This window comes from Cryptomeria japonica, chromosome 9 (assembly GCF_030272615.1).
Source record: "Cryptomeria japonica chromosome 9, Sugi_1.0, whole genome shotgun sequence".
NCBI lineage: Eukaryota > Viridiplantae > Streptophyta > Pinopsida > Cupressales > Cupressaceae > Cryptomeria > Cryptomeria japonica.
Window position 1 is genome coordinate 149548103 of NC_081413.1, and position 18175 is coordinate 149566277.

Here is an 18175-nt window from a genome sequence, read left to right on the forward strand (position 1 = left end):
ATAAAGGAATAAAAGATAGGTCGCATAATAATTTTCACAAAAGAAAATATAAGAAAACAACTTTTACATACAAACAATATTTCCAACATAAACATGCAACATAAAAAGAATAGAAGGAGAAGAAGAACCAACCTTAAATTTGCCCAAAGGTTTGCTAGAACTAGTTTGAGGATGAGCAACCCAATTCCCCAATTCTTCCTTCTACACTTAGCCAAAATTCCATCCCAAAACTCCTCTTTTCAAAATTGCATGATCTCCAAAAATGGAGAGTGGGTGATTACTCACAAAGTCTCTCATTCTTGCCTAAAAATATCTCAGTGAGAGTTCTCACAAGTTTCTAAAACTGAAAAAGGAAAAAGTAAGAGAAATTGGGAAAAAGGATCTCACATCAAAAAGGAAGGTTATCTAACCTAGATGGCACCTTCTAATTTCAATTTTCGCTCACCTTAGGAAACCCACTTTTTGAGGTGACTAAACAGTCACATGGGAGTAGACACATGCCTAAAAATACTCCTAACCCATAGGTATACCTTATGGACTTTAGGAAACACCTTTAAACTACCCCTAGGAGTCCATTTGACCCCTTAGAAACCCATCTGAAGTTAATTTTCGGGTCAAACTTGAGTTGACCACTCCAAAGACTCTCTACCCAAAGAAAATTTAGAACCACATTCAAATGTTTGAAAAAGCTATGGTTGAAACAACTCCCTCCAAGAGACAAGTCAAAAATCAAGAAATAAATCAACACATGTGTCAAGTGACACAATAAAATCCATTACAAAATTACACATGAAATTTGTCTCTTGTTGGATTTGAATAAATCAATAAATAAAATTTAACACACATGCATAATTTAATATTGCAAATAAAATACGATACATATGGGGTCTTGTCTCTCCAAATAGACAACCCCTGGCTTTACGAACGTACATAGGTCTAGGTTTGGTTCTCCATAATGTTTCCATGGTCACATGGATAATTTTCATGTGCATCTCAATTACACATTAGTAATTCCAAATAACCTCATATAATATTAAACACATGAATAAGAATACACATCAAACACTCTGCATACAATTTACATTTAAACAAATCAATATATCTTATATCCAAATAAATCCACACAAGCAATTATCATAATCCTCAAAATTTTGATCCATACATAAGACATGCATCCTATCTCTATCATCATAGTACAGTCCTGCAATTCCAATAATGACATACATCATCTCAAATTTATCCTATTCTAGACTCATATAGAGTTCTATATCTATAATGCGTAGAAGTGAAGCATCCATATATATCAATGTTATCCAAATCATGGAATCTTATAAGTTCTAAATCCATAAAGCATAAATATAAAGCATCCATAACACATGAAAATGTACACCTCAAGGTGAAATGATTCCGTAACTTGGTTCAATTACTTTTCTCACCAATCTATCTATCTAACATAGCCCATCCTATTGAATTATAGCATTTATTAGTAAGGTCAACCATGGTCAACTGCGTTAACCAGAGCTTGATCGGGGAGGGGATCACACAAAGTAATTCTCATACACCATTGACATGGGAAATATGATTCATAAAGTGATAAACAAAAATACCAAATCATGTTGCTAAATCCAAATAATAGACATTACCAGATTACACAGAACAATTCAGTAGAATATAGATGTAGATTAGGAAATCTACAAGTTGCTTTTTATATTAATCTCAATGAATGCGTAACAAAATAACTCAACTTCTTAAAAATCTCCAAAACTATTCTAAAAATCTGTAAGTGGGCTACAAATCATCAATTTGGGGTCCCTTACAAATGAATCCAAATTCTCAATTTATAGAAGTTTTCAGCCCTATTATCTAGGAAATAAATCTAACCTAAATTAAGAACTAAAACTAGGAGTCACAGTTAACTTACAAGTTTTTGCCTTGATACTCCAATTAACTACTACGGAATGGGGGTTGCATGAGCACTATGAAGACCATGCTGGATGAGCCAAATTTTCGTAGTCATGCAAAATTTTGCTCAAAATTGGAACCTGAGTTGGAGTTACAGCTGAAAATAGAAAATTGGGGGTCATGCAAAAAACCCTACTATCTTTAGCAACTATATGTTCATCCTTCACTTTTTAATAAAATCTCTATAATTATCCATTATGCATGCAACTTCTTGGATAGGAGGATCAACTACGTGTTTAATTCTAAATTTATACTTCTTCAAAACTCCATCTGCACGCTTCTTCCCTTTCTCTAACTCCCCTATTTTCTCTACCACCTCTTGACACTGAGTGATCAAGTATGTGTACCTATCCATGAGGGAGACATTAAACTGGCCTGAAGGTCCTAAATGTTGAGCCTCATATGCATCCCACTAATTCAAAACTTGTTGTTGCTCCATTGTTCTAGTACTAGTTAATCCTAAACCGAATGCTCCAAGCATATGTTTTACAAAATTATCATATTTCAAAATTTCTTTGAGGAGAGGAACAAGCATCTCTACCATATCCTTCATATACTACTGAAACATCTAAATCTTCAGCTCCAAAATGTACACATAGGACTGCAAGTTGTCGCAACTGTCCCCTCCTAAGAGGTCCTCTTCCATTATTGTCTCTTCCCCTAACCGCAATACTTTATTCAAAATTCGGAATTGCTTATTAAAAATGTTTAGCTTTTGTTCCCATTGCATGGAACAAGAAGCTAAAGCTTCGCCTTCCTATACTTCCCCAGGGTATATCCTCATATTATCCTGCATAAATAATCTAATCTTAGCTGCATTTACTTGGGTCCATGATTTAGTTGCAGCGGCAACTCATCTCACCTCCACTAGTGCCTTCACTTATACCTCTGGTAGTGATGAGGTTGAAGGTAGGTCATCAACCCTACAAGAGTCTAGAGGTTTTCTCATTTCAATTAGCAGTTGCTTGTATTGGCCTAGTTGAGCTTTGAGCTCCATGTTTGAAGCATGTTCTTTTTCTACACGCCCCCTAGCAACACTTGGGGCTAGCTCCAAAGTATTTAGCTCTCCCCACTTTGTTTTCTTACCCAAATTTACTTGGGATATTTGATACTTAGGGGAAGCTTATCCCTCTACTTGGAGTGGAACTGCCACATCCGCAATTACTTGACCGGAGCCCATTTTTTATAAATGATGTACAGTTTTTGGCTTCTTAGCCTTTGGTGGCTCCTCAGTAATTACTTGTTGTAAAGTGACCTTAGGAAGCTTTTCTTTTCCCTTTCTCTTCTTAAAAATGAACTCAAGCCATTGCAGTATATCTTTATCCTTGTCACCTTGATGTGACACTATATTTGTAGTTATAACATGGACCTCCGCCTACTCCTCTACTTCATCTCTTTCCTCTGCCTTTGTTTGCCCAAGATTTTGAGGTGAGGTAACTTGGCGGGATAGATTGGTTTGGAGAACCTTTTGCTTATGTAATTCTCCCAATTTTCCACTGACCTCTTCATTGAATGCCATCTTTTCCTCATCTACCTCTATTTCACCTTTCCTGGCTCCTATGTCCTTAAGGAGGTCCTCTTGATCTTGAGGGGTTAGAACTAATCTTTCATTCAATAGGTCCTCTGCCACATCCCCTTCTTTCTCGCCTCCTAGCAGCCAATGTTGCTCGAGATCCGCTTGTTCCTGATTTGAATCAAATTCAACGTTCCTAACTCTTTTTCCTTTAGTACTAGACTTGAAGCCTTGCACTCCAACCTTCCCTATGAGTATAGCTGGTGGTGGTGCAGGAGCGTTTATACCTGGATCTTGTGTGGCAGCTGTTGAAGGTGGTTGAGTAGGTATATCTTCCGTAATTTCTATTTCTTGCTCCTACTCCTGGGTACCTTCTCCTATAGTCTTCCCTATAGTTGTCCTTGGGGGAAGGACTTTGGCGAGTGGTACTACTCCTAATCCATTAGTCACTCCAAGGTCTATTGCCTTCTTCAATAGCTCAAATTCCTTCATCTTATCTTGGAGTTTCTTCAATAAGTCCTCAATGCTTTCTTGATTTTTCTCCCCATCATCAAGATCAGTGGATGTATTTTGTCTTGAGTTTGATCTCATCTTCTAAGCATACTCCTTATAACCCCTTGATTGGGGTACCCTTGAAGTGGACTCCTTCTATTTCCCCTTTGAGGCACTCGGCCTTACCCTCTGGCTTAGTCATTGCTTGGTCCTATTGATAACCACTTGAGAAACCTTTTCAATATTCACATCCTCATTCATGGACCACCTTATTGGGGAGAGGGGCTTCTTATCAATTTCTAATTCTTTATAAGCCACATCGAGTAGGTCTTCATCATCCCTGAGGTCTTTAGGGAGATTTGACTCAATTTTTAAATCTCTTATCTATGGCATAGATAACCTATTATAGTTTTTCTCTCTGACCTCAAAACTGTCCTGGAGGTTGGCCCAAAAATCCTCCAGTCTTAGCTTGTGTCCCTCATATGCCTTGGGCATAGCTTGTTTGAGCTTCCTATAGGGATCATAAAATTCTATAGAATAATCATATTTTTTCAAGTTCAAATCTTGAAGCTCTGGCTCTGCTAGCTTTGCAACCTGTATCTTTGAGAATGTGAAGTATTTAATAGAAACTGAAAAATCAATGTCTATTTTATGTTTTGAAGATAAGAGAGATTGGAGGCCCAATAGTTGCCTTACATATTCCAACAAAATTACTCTATCATTGCAGTATCTGGGAAGAAACATTGGGTTCCTTGTGAATCCACTGACCCTAATATAAGTAGAGAGTGGGTTTTGGATAAACCAACATGCCCACTCTCAGATAATAGCCATGGCCTCTGGGATAATCCAGTATCCTGTGTCTCCTGTTAATTTAATTATTACCAGAAAATGAAGGCATCATTAATTCTTTTCAAATGATCCTTTGCATTGACTAGGGGGACTTGGGAATAATATTACCATACCTTCTTCTACCCTTCCTCATCCCCTAACTGACCCTCTACTTGTAGTCCTATAAAATTTCCAGCTCTGGTAGCCACCTAGATGATATAAGATGTGAAAAAGAATTTTTGGGTCTAGTGGACTTCCTTCATTTGTTTGCAAATGTTGTCAGAGAGGATTTGAGGCCAATCAAAATATTGTTTTCCAATTCGGATAGTGGTCATAAACTGGAACATCCATGTATGGAAATGCTTACAATTAGGCTTGCCAAAGGCCCTTCTCAGTATAATAATCAAGTCTCTTTGGGGCTCCTAGAAGTCTACCCTTAGGATCTTTGTTGCCTTGAGACCTGTTTTTCTATCTTCTTCCAACCAGTTTTCATTCATGTGACTTTTATTTGTTGCAACTTTGTCATTCCATACCTTTAAGGCCTCCTCTTCAGTTGAGAGGAATATCTCTTCTCTAGTTGGGATACCAAACACGAATCCTAGAATGTCAGGAGACAAGTCTATAACTGTCCTTCCCTATGCATCAGTGCACTTTCTGGTATCCGGTTTGTAGAACTGAGCAATTATCATTATAAATTCCAGTGCTTGCACTGATTGTGGAAAAATAGTTGTCTCCACTAAGCCTGATTTTTCATTCTCCTATGTAGGGCCTCCAGTTTGGGCTTATTTAGCTGGGTTCTGATATCTTCAATTTCAATATGGCCAATTTTCATGTCGGTGACCCATTTGACTTGATCATCCAACTTTGAGGAGTAGACCTATCCTTGATAGTGGTATTTCATGGTAGCTAGAAGTTTGTCAATATCTTTGCTTCTCTTGCTAGAAGATGAGTCCATCTAACTACCTAAACTTGTAAGAAGAAAATGAGGATCAGTTATTTATCAAAAACATAAAAAGTTTGTTAACGTTGAGACTTTGGGTTTTCGGAGTAGGGAATTTTTCTTTTTAAAATAGGGTCTAGAACCCCGGGTTCTAGGGTTCCAGGCTAGGTAGATAACACTTGATTCCGGAACTCCGGGGTTTTAGGGTAAGGAATTTAAGCTCATCTCAGGATCCCGTGGTCTCGAGCCAAATATCCAATAGGATTTTAGCAAGAGGATTTATAAAAGATAGACCTCAGAACTCTAGGGTTTCGGGGTCAGAACTAGGGCACACTGGAACACGCAAGAAAACACACAAAAAATGAAAAAGAAGAGAAAACAAAAAACAAAAAACCCCAATAAAGAAGAAAGAAAAAATAAATCTAACCTACAAATGACCAAAAGGGAAAGAAAAATCACCTACCTGGTGGATCAAAATGCCCAAGAATGCAAAAGGAAGCTTGGCAGTTCAGAGGCTTGCGGTTAGGAGGCAAGGAAGAAGGAGCTCTAAATGCACAAATGAACTTTAAAAGTTCATCATTCCTATTTATACTCCCTCCCAAACCTATCAGTACAAGCACTTTAAATAGGACCTCGGGACTCTGGGGTCCCAAGGTTCTGAGCTCGGCAGCAAGACACAAAACAAAACATCCTACCTTGGGACTCTGAGGGTCCGAGGTTCCGGGCTAGGAAGGCAAGCAAGCAAGGATCCACCTCGGGACTCCAAGAATCTGAGGTTCTAAGGTAGATCAAACGCACACCTCAGGACTCTGGGACTCTAGATTTCTGAGATAAAGGACTCAAACACATACCTCGGGACTCCATAAGTCCAGAGTTTCGAGGTAAAGAAAAAGAAAACAAAAGACAAAAAAAAGAAGGAGACCAACCTCAGAACTCCGGGGGTCTGAAGTTCCAGAGTTGGTGAAAGAAAAAGAACAAAAAGAGACCTCGGGACTCTGGGACTCCAAAGTTCTAAGGTAAAAGGAAAAAAAGAAAAAGGACAAAACAAAAGCGAGCAACAACAAGGGACCCATATTGTAACATAAGGAAACTAATGGGGATAGATATGCAAGGCATAACAAATGGTGACTGTCTGGGAAAAATGACTATAGGCAATTTAGAATTTCAGAATCTCTGGTTAACCTGATGCCTAAGGCTACTATCATTCAAAAGGATGTATAAGAGAAAAAGATGAGTGAACCAATGAACAAACAACCAAGTTCAGAACTAAACATGATCAACTCTTAAGTGTGTGCGCCTGATTTATTACTCCATTTTTAATAATGCATACAATCAGAGGAAACTGGGCATAAGCTACGTAGGTGAAGCCAACCAATGTGTTTCGTGCGATTTTATCTTGGGTATCGCTCTGCTGCTAGTCAGGCATCTATAGCCCCGACAAAGATACCTCTAGTTCCCATCAAGCAGTGCTCCACTGCTAGCCAGTCGTCCATAGCCCGGGTGGAGGTTACTTGAAACACCCATTTTAGTTGCTTTAAGAGGATCATTTCTTTTCTCTCTTTTTTTTTTTGAAAACATTATAAAACATAGAATGACTTCTTTCCTTAATAACCTTTTTGGCAACTTTTCAGATATTGAAGTCCGATTACTAGGTTGGGAACCACGGTGGATAACGTGAAACATCCTGACTTTGGATTTTTCACTTGAAAACTAGTTTATCCGATATCTTACAAAACTTTATGATGTATCTTAATGTGATGGTAGTGCTGAGTTTATCAAGCTAGCCTTTTCCAATTGAAAGTCAAAAACTCAAATCATATTTAAACCATTATATACCACCTTGAAAGAGTATAGACAAAGGTTTCAAAATTAATCCAAATGACAATGAAGTCATAAAGAACAAAGAGTCGAAGTCTCTCAGAATTTGGAAACATGTTATTCAAAGGATACCTTCCTTTTAGAATGTTTGAGAACAAAATATGTATATCCCAACACAATGAAAAGGAAACAAATGAAACAAAACAAAAGGGAAACAAACATGCAGCAAAATGAAAACACAACAAACATGCAAAAACCCAAAAAAGCAACGAAGCAAAACTAACAAAAACTAACAAATACAACTAATATACTATATGGAATAGGTCAAGCTTCACTGGGAGTTAATTGAAGCAATGTTTGAGAAACTGACCATTGACGAGCAATGGTACAAGTTCTCCAATCGAAGAGCTTAACCTAAAGGTATTCTCCCCTAAAATTTTGGCTATTTGGTAAGGACCTAACCACAACCTTTCAAACTTGTGGTGATCACCTTTCTTCTCCCTGGCCTTTTCCCATAATAGGACTAAGTCAGAGATCCGAAAAGATTTCACTTTATCCCTCTTGTCAAACCATAGCTTAACAACGGCTTGGTACTTGGCAAAGTGTTGTAGAGTATTAGTCCTTTTTTCATCAAGTCTTAATAAATTTAAGAGGCAAACCTCTACTTGATCCTCAATGTCAAGTTCTTTCATTAATTTGAGGACCAGTATTTGTAAGTTGATCGGGAAGATAGAGGTCTGGCCATAAATAAGGTAATACAGAGAAGTTCCTAGGGCTAATTTTACTCTGGTTCGATCATCCCATAAGGCGTATCTCAATTGATTATGTCAATCCCAGGGATTTTTCTCAAGTAGCTTCTTAATGACATCTAGTATGTCCTTTTTCATAGATTCAGCTACTTCATTACCTTGTGGGTAGTAGTTGGATGAAAATTTCAATATCACTTTATATTCATATGACCATTGCATCAACTTTGAAGAAGTAAAAGCAGGGCCATTGCCACATACTAGAGCGAACAAAATACCAAACCTCATGATTATGTGCTCTTCGATAAATTTAGAGGCTACCTCAATAGTAGCATTCTGACATGCAATGGCTTCTGTCCACCGAGTGCAGTAATCCATTGCAGTAAGAATAAACTTATGTCTTGCAGATAAGTTAAGATTAATAACACCTACAAAATCGAGTGCCCATTGGGTGAAAGGTCTTACCTCAAACACTGGTTGGAGAGGCATGGCATGATTTCTTTCTCTGGAGGCTGGGGTTTGGAACATATGACAGTGACAAACATGCTCATGAGTATCCTTAAATATGCTAGGCCAATAATATCTAGCCTTCAAGATTTGATGTGCAGTGGCATCTGTCGACCCATGACTTGTACCATATTTCCATTGGAATTCCTCAATCATGTTATAGGATTCTTGATGATTAAGACACCGAAGGTAAATACATTCATAATTATTTCTATAAAGTGTCGAATCCTTGATCATATAATTGGCACTTTTGAGCCTTAATGATCATCTTTGTGTGGCTATCAACCCCTCTAAACACCTATTATTCAGCAATATAAATACCAAATCTGTGTACCATGGGTCCTAAGTGAATGACTCCAACGTATAGTGTTGGCACTGGATTTCAGGAATGTCAGTCACCATGGCCTGAGACAATCCCTGGCCTCAGACCAACTTCATTAGATGCATCTCTAGATCAAATTCTTGTAATTTTGCCATCCATTTCCCTTGATGTTCTCCCAGGTCAGATTACATGAGTAGTGGCTTCACCTCTTGATTAGGAACAATCATGTAGATTTTACTCCTCAGGATATAATGCCTAAATTTCTTGACTACTCTCACCAACGCAAAAGCCTATTTTTCAAGAGTAGAGTATCTAACCTCAGCACTTTTGAAGGGAGAGCTCATAAATGCAATAGGTTTCTTATCCCCCTCGTGCCTCTGCATCAAAACACCTGCCCTAGAGTGTAACAAATCAAAAGAATATATGTAAAACAACAGAGTGTAGTCAGGGATAGTTAACACAGGGGCTTTGGTGATGGATTTATTGATCTGGGTGAAAGCCTCTTTTTCTTCAGTTGTCCATTTGACCTTAGCATCCTTCTTCATCATTTCATTCAATGGCTTGACTATCTCCGCAAACCTAGTAATAAACTTTCTAACAAAATTAATCTTCCCAAAGAAAGATCTCATCTCCTTTTTACTATCGGGCATTTGTAACTTCAACAACGCTTCTACCCAATCTGGGTCTATAGATATCCCCCTCTCAAAGATTACGTGGCAAAGTATCTTTCCTTTAGCCACTCCAAATACACATTTGACATCTTTCCAATACCTTTGGGAGGTGGTCTGGGTCATCTTCTCTGACCTTGGAAAATATCATCAAGTCATCCATATAGATAATAATACATTTTTTGATCAGTTCTTTAAAGGCCATATCCATTTCTCTTTGGAAGGTAAATCGAATGTTGATCAACCCCAATGGAATTCTTCTGTACACATACATTCTCCACTTCATCGTAAATGTTGTCTTCATACGATCCTCATAGCTCACCAAAACTTGGTTATATCCAGAATAACCATCTAAGAACGACATCATTTTTGAACCATTTAGTATTTATAGTACTTCATCTAAAGAAAGAAGCGGGTAATTATATTTCTCAGAGGCCTTGTTGAGATTGCAAAATTCCACACAAAGCCATATTTCTCCATTCTTTTTTCTTACTGGTACCAAATTAGCAACCCAAGTAGAATGTTGTATTGGAAAAATAATCTTGGCAGAGAGAAACTTTTGTACTTCCTTGAAAATCAAGGGTTCTATTAGTGAATTGACCGGTCATTGCTTTTGTTGGAATGACTTTATGTTAGGTTTCAAGGGGATAACATGGGTGATGATCGATGTATCGAATGTCTTTAAATCTTCATACCCCCATGATATTACATCAATGAACTCTTTCAAGATTTGTAAAAAAAATTCTCTTTAATTTTGAGTGCAAATCTTCCCAATATAGACAATCCTCTCGTGTCCTTCTGGACCAATATTATGTGGCTTGTACTTTCCAGCATCTGAATCTGTTGTTAATCCTTCTTTTAATCTAGGGTCACAATCAAAAAGTCTCTCTAATGTGACCATCCCTTTAGGAATAACATTAGTTGATAAATCCATAATATCTTCATTACTTTCGACATCAAGATCATCCGATTTATCTTCCTCATCAATGATTTTCTCTTCAAAAGCCCCTGAATTGGAAAGAAAGGCTAGAATGTGGGCATCATCCCAAAAAACTTCAAAGTGTTTCATATTATTAGGTACAACATGTGTGGAGATTAACTCTATGGAAAACTTCTTTAAAGGGGATTGTCTCACTGGTTCTAATGTACTAGCAGCTATGACCAATGCATCAGGTATTCCGTTTACTTTCCTGGGCACCAGCTGAATGTCGAAAGCATCAAAATCCTCAGTCAAATCCCATACTCTATTCCTATATGCTGCTAACCTTTTATCATGACACACATATTGGCTTCACACTTGTTTGACCACCAGCTCATAATCTCCTTCCACTTTCAAAAACTTACCTCCCTTCTTATGAGCGAAGAGTAATCCTCTAACTAGGGCCTCGTACTTTGTCATGTTATTAGTACAAGGGAATTGGAGTTGGTAAGAGGCTAAAAGGGTTTTCCCTTTTGGGTTTGTTAACTATATGCCTACTCCATTGCCTTGCTTGGATCTTGACCTATCAAACTTTAAAAACCATATTTCATCTTTTGGTCTCTTTACATTTTTCACCTTAGGGTCAGTGATCAAATTAGCTTCTGGAGATAATTGTTGTTTCACAGACTCTAGGTCTTATGAAAATTGAGGTTGTTCAATTTCTAGTTGCATGAATGCTTCAGTAGTCTTAGGAACAATTTGTTCCAATTGAGGTTGAAGTTGAGATCGTGTTTCTTCTTTCCCTTGCTCAAGGGGAATATCTTCCTTCTCATGTTTGACAATATCAACTGCGAGAATCTCCTAGTTGTTTTCTTTAGGTAGGGTAGTCTTACTTATAGGATCCATTGTTTGGGGCCCTAATCCTTCACAACTTGGACTTTGAACTTCTTCCACGTTGATGGTATGATAATCTTCTTCATATGGAACCAGGCTCATCAGCTCCGTAATCTCATTTTGACATGGGATACATGAAATCTCTTAGTGCTCCTCATGATGTATAGGACACCATTTTGGAAGCAACAAATCTTGTATCTTCATAGTATCCCCCAATAAACACATTTCTTGTTGTACTGTTGTAGTGAAACCTTTGACCCACCCTCTATATGCAGTCATGTCTGCTCAAAATAACTAGAGAGGAGTTGGTGCAGAGAAAGTGAGGATTTGATTGACCCTGTAAACTCCTGGACTTACTTCAGCAAACACCACCTCATTGGGAGCACCATAATCAGTTACTAATTTCTTCAACTTAGGTTCAATATCGATTCAGATCTGGTTGATTACCCCCTTCCATGGAAGCCACAAGTATGTAAAACAAGTTGAGAAATATCCACCCAAAGTCTTTGACCAATCCCTACTAAGGAGCATCCCATATAATTCTGGAATATGTTAGATTCAATGATAGTCCCAAAGACACTGAGAGGGGGGGGTGAATCACTGTCTAACTGGTTAGTGTTATATTTGAACTTATTTATAACTTTGCAACCCAAATCAATGCACCGGTAAGCAAGAAATAATGTAGTAAATAGAAATAATAGAGACAACATAAATGCACACCATAACACAAGATATTTTAACAATGAAACCTAGTGTGGTTAAAACCTCAATGGGATTTGTGACCCACAATATTTACTCACTGGCCAATATGAATAAATACTACTTACAATATGGGCTTGCACATGCAGGAAGGCCAACAACCTAGAGCCCACTACTCAATAGAAGAGTCTCACTAGCTACAAAATGGATAATTATATCTAATACAATATACTATTCAAAATAGCATCTCTAATGCCTGGTTCAGTACAGGTTTAAGCTCAGTCAGATACCTTAACAAAAAAACCTTTCGTTGTCCACTATATCACCTCATATAATAATCTCCTCTATATAAAATGACCTATAAGATCTCATACATATATGAGTCTTTACAATATATCAATGTGGCTTACAAAAGATAATTATATTTATAATATAATTCATATAAACAAAACTTGTCTCATGTCGACCTAAGTGTCGATATACTTCATTGCCAGTGTAATCTGGATGCCAGTGAATGTTCCTATCGGTGCTGGTAGATGGTATCAGTGTGGACCTTGTTGCCAATGTATGTGTAGAGACCTAATACTGGTTGGTTGCCATCAATGACAACATAAACCATTCTCATATGAGTGTAGAATACCAACAATATCCCCCTTTGGCATTGATGGCAGCACTCATGAGAAAAATCCAAAATAGTTATCCCAAAAATGAAATTCAAAAAGAAGTGTGCTTCCCCTGAGCATGTGATCTCCTCTATGCATATATTTTTCTCGTCACTACTCCCCGTTTGACATCAATGACAAAGGATGTCAAAAAAGAATCAAAGAGTACAAAATTTCTACATCAAAGTCTGTAACTGGTTGGTTATAATCTAAAAGATATCTGCCAAAACTAAGTTCAAACTCTACATAAATTTGTTACTATCTGAAAGAATTTTCATAGTCTGCTGGATCATACCGGTGAGATAGACCATCTACCGCTCCAGTGATCTTTCTCCAAGGATTGTTGCCTTAGTTAATTCAACCTATAGAGTGATAAGACTGTCCAATCTTGGACCAAGTTTTCTATTCACCTCCCGGGCCTTTAGCCTTATTCTTGCCTTTTCTTTCTCCAAGTTCTCAAATTTTTCTTCAAAAACTGTCATTTTCCATTCAAAAACTAATGTAAGTTTTGATGAACCTATCATATTGTCTGCTATGTCATCAATATCTTTTTGTGTCTTTTTGATCCTCTCATCAATGTCCTCTATCAAATAGTGTGGCTTACAAGATTCTCTATACAACTCCTTATACTCCAAAATTGTAGAATTGAGTACTGGTAACAGTGTATCTAAGTGTTCTGTACAGTTTTTAATAGTGTTCACAAAGAATTAACTCTTCTCTTTATCAACTCTCTCCTTAACTATTTCTTCATTCACCTTATCACTAGTTATGACATTTTCAGCAATGAATTTGGACAATGTGTCCAATTTACCTAAAGAATTATTAATGCATTCTATCTTACATGTTGGTGCAATCATCCTCAAGATAGGTATTGATTCATCAATAGCCTTAAATGCTAAGGCATTGCAATATGTTATCCTTTTTATAGAGTCCAAAAGAACATTTATCACATTAGTAGGTCTAAATTCACCTATAAATGTGCTTGGTTCAACAATAACTTTCTCAACAAATACTTCTCCCATAACCTTTACTATCTCTTCCTTATTTCCATCAATTGCTTCCTTTTTACTTACATTTTCTCCTGGTTTAACTATTTGTATTTGCACCTTTGCTTTTGATGGTTTCTTAGTGTCAATGTCCTTATCCTCTGCCACTTTCTCTATCTCTGATTCATTATCTTGTGTCATTATCTCAGTCTATTCAATAGTGTGTGTCGGTATCTCAAAGACCTTACTGTCCTTAATATCATCTACCTTAACTTTTGTAGTCTCCTTATCTACAACAATGTTAATATTTTTTTTATCAACATTCATAGAAAAAAAAATCTCAGAATCTGGCTTAGTATTATTAAGAGTAACCTCTTCAATTCCCTTATCCGGTGGACTGACTGTATGTACCAGTGGGATATCCTGAGCTGGAGGTGGAAGATTATCTGTAATCTTTATTGTAGGAACCCCACCAACTTTTCCTTTACCCTTATCCTTATCCTTTTGATATTTATCCATTTTCAATTTGCTCCTTTCTTCTTTCTTTTGCTTTTCCACAAAAAATATATCTGATTTGTCCACGGTCTCATCAGCAATCTCCTTAACTCTCCTAGCCATTAGGCTTACTTGTCAGTGTCCACTGACAAAAACTGACTGGTTTGCCTTAGAAATTAATTCATCAATTTCCTCTCTAGAGTTTACAGGGTGCACTGCCAATAATGCTTCAACTTTTAGCTTCTTATCAAGTTCCATTACTGATAGTCTTTTTGCTTCTAATCTCAAATACAAGTAATTTGGCAAATCATCTACTACTTCAATCAAGACTTTCTTATAGATGTCTAAATGCAAAATACTGCTCTCTTCTAATATTTCCTTGTCATAATCCTTAAGAGAGTTATACAATTTGTTTACATTAATTAGATTTCCTTCATGTGTTATCTCATTCAATAGTTCTAAAAGGGTAGGGGTATCCGATGTTTGTTTCTTCTTCGATGTGAGCTTCTTCTAAGGTTCCCTAACTGCCTATTGCTTATTCCTTAGTATTCTAGTTCTATTGGGAGAAGGAGAAGGTACCAATGAGGGTTTTCTCTTCCTCCTTTCTACTCTCTTAAACTCAGCTGCCTTTCCACTGTTAGTATCAAAAGAAGTGACAACCAGTGAAACATGAGCTTCTAGTTTCAACCTTTCTAGATCACTCACAGATATACCACTTATGTTCATTACATTTTCTTTGACTTCCTTGGCCATCTTGGATGCATATCTGATAAATTTCTCTCTTCTTTTTCTCTGTTTTTGCATAGAAACAACACTCTCAATGGTTTCAGCATTTCCAAAAAATTCTTCAGATGGTTCTCTAGGTGCTAGATATTTTAAATGTAGTCTTCCACTCATCTCTCGGCCTAATCCTAATCTAATGATAGCCACTCTTCAAGTCAACTTTCATAAAATATCTAGTACCCCCCAAACAATCCAATAAATCTTCAATCCTAGGCATTGGAAATCTACACCTAATAGTAATTTTGTTAATATCCCTTGAGTCAATACAAAGCCTCCAAGTGCCTTCCTTTTTGGGTGCCAAGACTGTAGGGACTGCACATGGGCTCAAGCTTTTGCCAATCAGTCTGGACTACAACAATTCTTCAACCTATTTTGCCATCTCAACATTTTGGTCTGGTGTGAGCTTGTATGTTGCTTTATTAGGCAAGATGGGTCCAGGTATAAGATCTATTTGATGGTTTATATCCCTCATGGGAGGTAGTGACCTTGGCATGCCATCAAAGATGACACCCTTGTACTTGTTTAGTAGCTGCTGAACTGCAGGGTCAACCAACCTCAATCTGTCTTCTTTCTTGACTTCATACCTCTCCACCTTTGTTACCATTGGACTAGGAATAAGGGCATAACAAACCATGCCTTCATCATGTTCTTTATGAATTGCTTCCCTCCTAACACCAACACCTTGGCCTCCTTTGGTTTGGTTTCCTCCTCATTCTCCATCAGAGGTAATAACTCAATCACCTTACCATCTTTGGTAATAGAATATGTGTTCCTAGCACCATCATGTTGTGCCTTCAAATCAAATTTCCATGGTCTACCAAATAGGAGATGGAAAGCATCCATCTTTGCAATGTCAAACAGTAGTCTATCCTTATAGGTTCCAATCTGGAATTCTACCCAAGCCTACTCTTCTACAATAGCTTGTTTTCCTTGGATGAGCCATGAGACCTTGTAGGGGAAAGGGTGAGGTAGTCTCCTCAACTTTAGTTTCTCCACCATTTCTAGAGATACAAATTTTTCAGTTGAACTGGAATCTATTAGAACCTTGCATACCTTTCCACCCGCCTTGCAAGTGGTCTTGAATAGAGACTTCCTCTGTGGTGGATCTTTATCAATCATCTTCATGGTAGTTACTACTCTTCTGATCATCAAAGCCTCACCTCTTTCATGGTAGCCATAACTATCAAGGGTATTGACACTTTGTTATGTATTTGTACTTGCCACACTTTGGCAATCAACTTCTAAAACCAAGTTACTTCTCCTCTCCCCCATGGAACTAGTAGGTTTATCAGGGCACCTATTGGCCATGTGTCCCTCTTGGTTGTAGTGATAACATCTGATTGGACTTCTACCATGAGATCTTCCTCTAAATGGTGGTCTCCTTCCTCTAAAGTTACCTCTCTAATTTTATCCTCCATTGTTATTAGAACTACTCCCTCCTTTAGTGCCTTCTTGAGTGGTTTCACCTTGGTTTGCAAAACCATTTCCCTTACCTCTAAAAAAATTCCTTCCACCCCTCTATTGTCTTCCTCTTCCTTTATTGTTCTTCTCTTGTCTCCTTTTGATCTTCTCTTCCACCTTGATGGCAAGTTGATGGCATCTACCAACTATATCCAGGATAATAAGGTTTAGTTCTTCTTGAATATTGTACCTTAATCCATTTAGGTACCAGGCAACTTTCTCACTCTCTTCCTCCTTTTTGGTAGACTTCATACATAGTCTTTGGAACTCCTTAGTGTAAGAGTTCACATCCATCTCCTTCTTCTTGACATTTTGTCTCCTCTTATGGAGTTGAATTTCATAGTCTTTGGGTACATAGGCCTCCTTTATTAAGGCAACCATCCTCTTCCAAGAAATAACCTTGGGTTTGTTGTCCTTCTCTCTTTCTTCTTCAATAAAGTTCCACCAAGTTAGGGTGGCTCCCTTCAACTTGGACTTAGAAATCTTCGCCTTTTGGTGTCCTAGAATGTCTTCACATTCAAAGAAACTAGACAAGGAGTCTGTCCAATCTACCACAACATCTGGTTCCATCTTCCCAGTGGAAGTTGGCAAATCAATATTTTTCTCCATGGATTTGAGGGCATTAAGGAATTTCCTCTGGTCAAGAGGAATTGCCTCTTCCTTCGACATAGGGATCTCATCTTCATCCCCTTCTTCACCACTACCAGTGAGTCCATCTTCCTTCCCATCTACTTTGCCTCTCAACCTCTCTAGCTCCCTTTGCATTTCCTTGCATGCAGTGGCCTACTCTCTCACAATCTTTGGCAATTCCATGTTGGTGATCGGTCCTCTAGCGACTTCTTCTTCTTGTCCCTCTGCCATTACTCAAATCTCTATCTCCTTACCAAAGTTGTTACTAGCTCTGATACCACTTGATGTAAAGACCTCCTTGTAGCCTTCCAAACACTCCAAGGTGTATGAAATTAACCCCTTACAACAACAATAGGATCCTATCAAGGCAAGGCTCTACAACATTAGTTCAATATATCACAATCTCCAAGACTCATACCTACTCAACTTGGATAACTTGCTCCAACATACACTTTGAGACCTCCAAGGGTTATGGATCATTAACACACTTTTTTTGGGTCAAACATGACTCACCTAGACTAGATCAAACATTGGTTGTACAGGTTCAACCCTATTCCCTATAGCACCTCCAGAATTATGCCTATTTGCTAGTAGCCCTTTCAAGCGGGTAAAGGGACCTTAAGTCTAAACCTTTCCAAACACCCTAGAAAATGAATAATGGATTCAAATACCCTTTTCAGCCTTACACAATTCCCCAAAAGGAAGGGTCAAGGTCTGACAAACAAAAGTCTAAACTGGTAGAATGTTGACCGTCCTAAAGGGTTAATTAGGCCTCCATTAGTGAAGCATCTATGTCCAAATGAGTAAACCATACAATCACCACCCCATGAGCATGCAGGGAACCATAAAA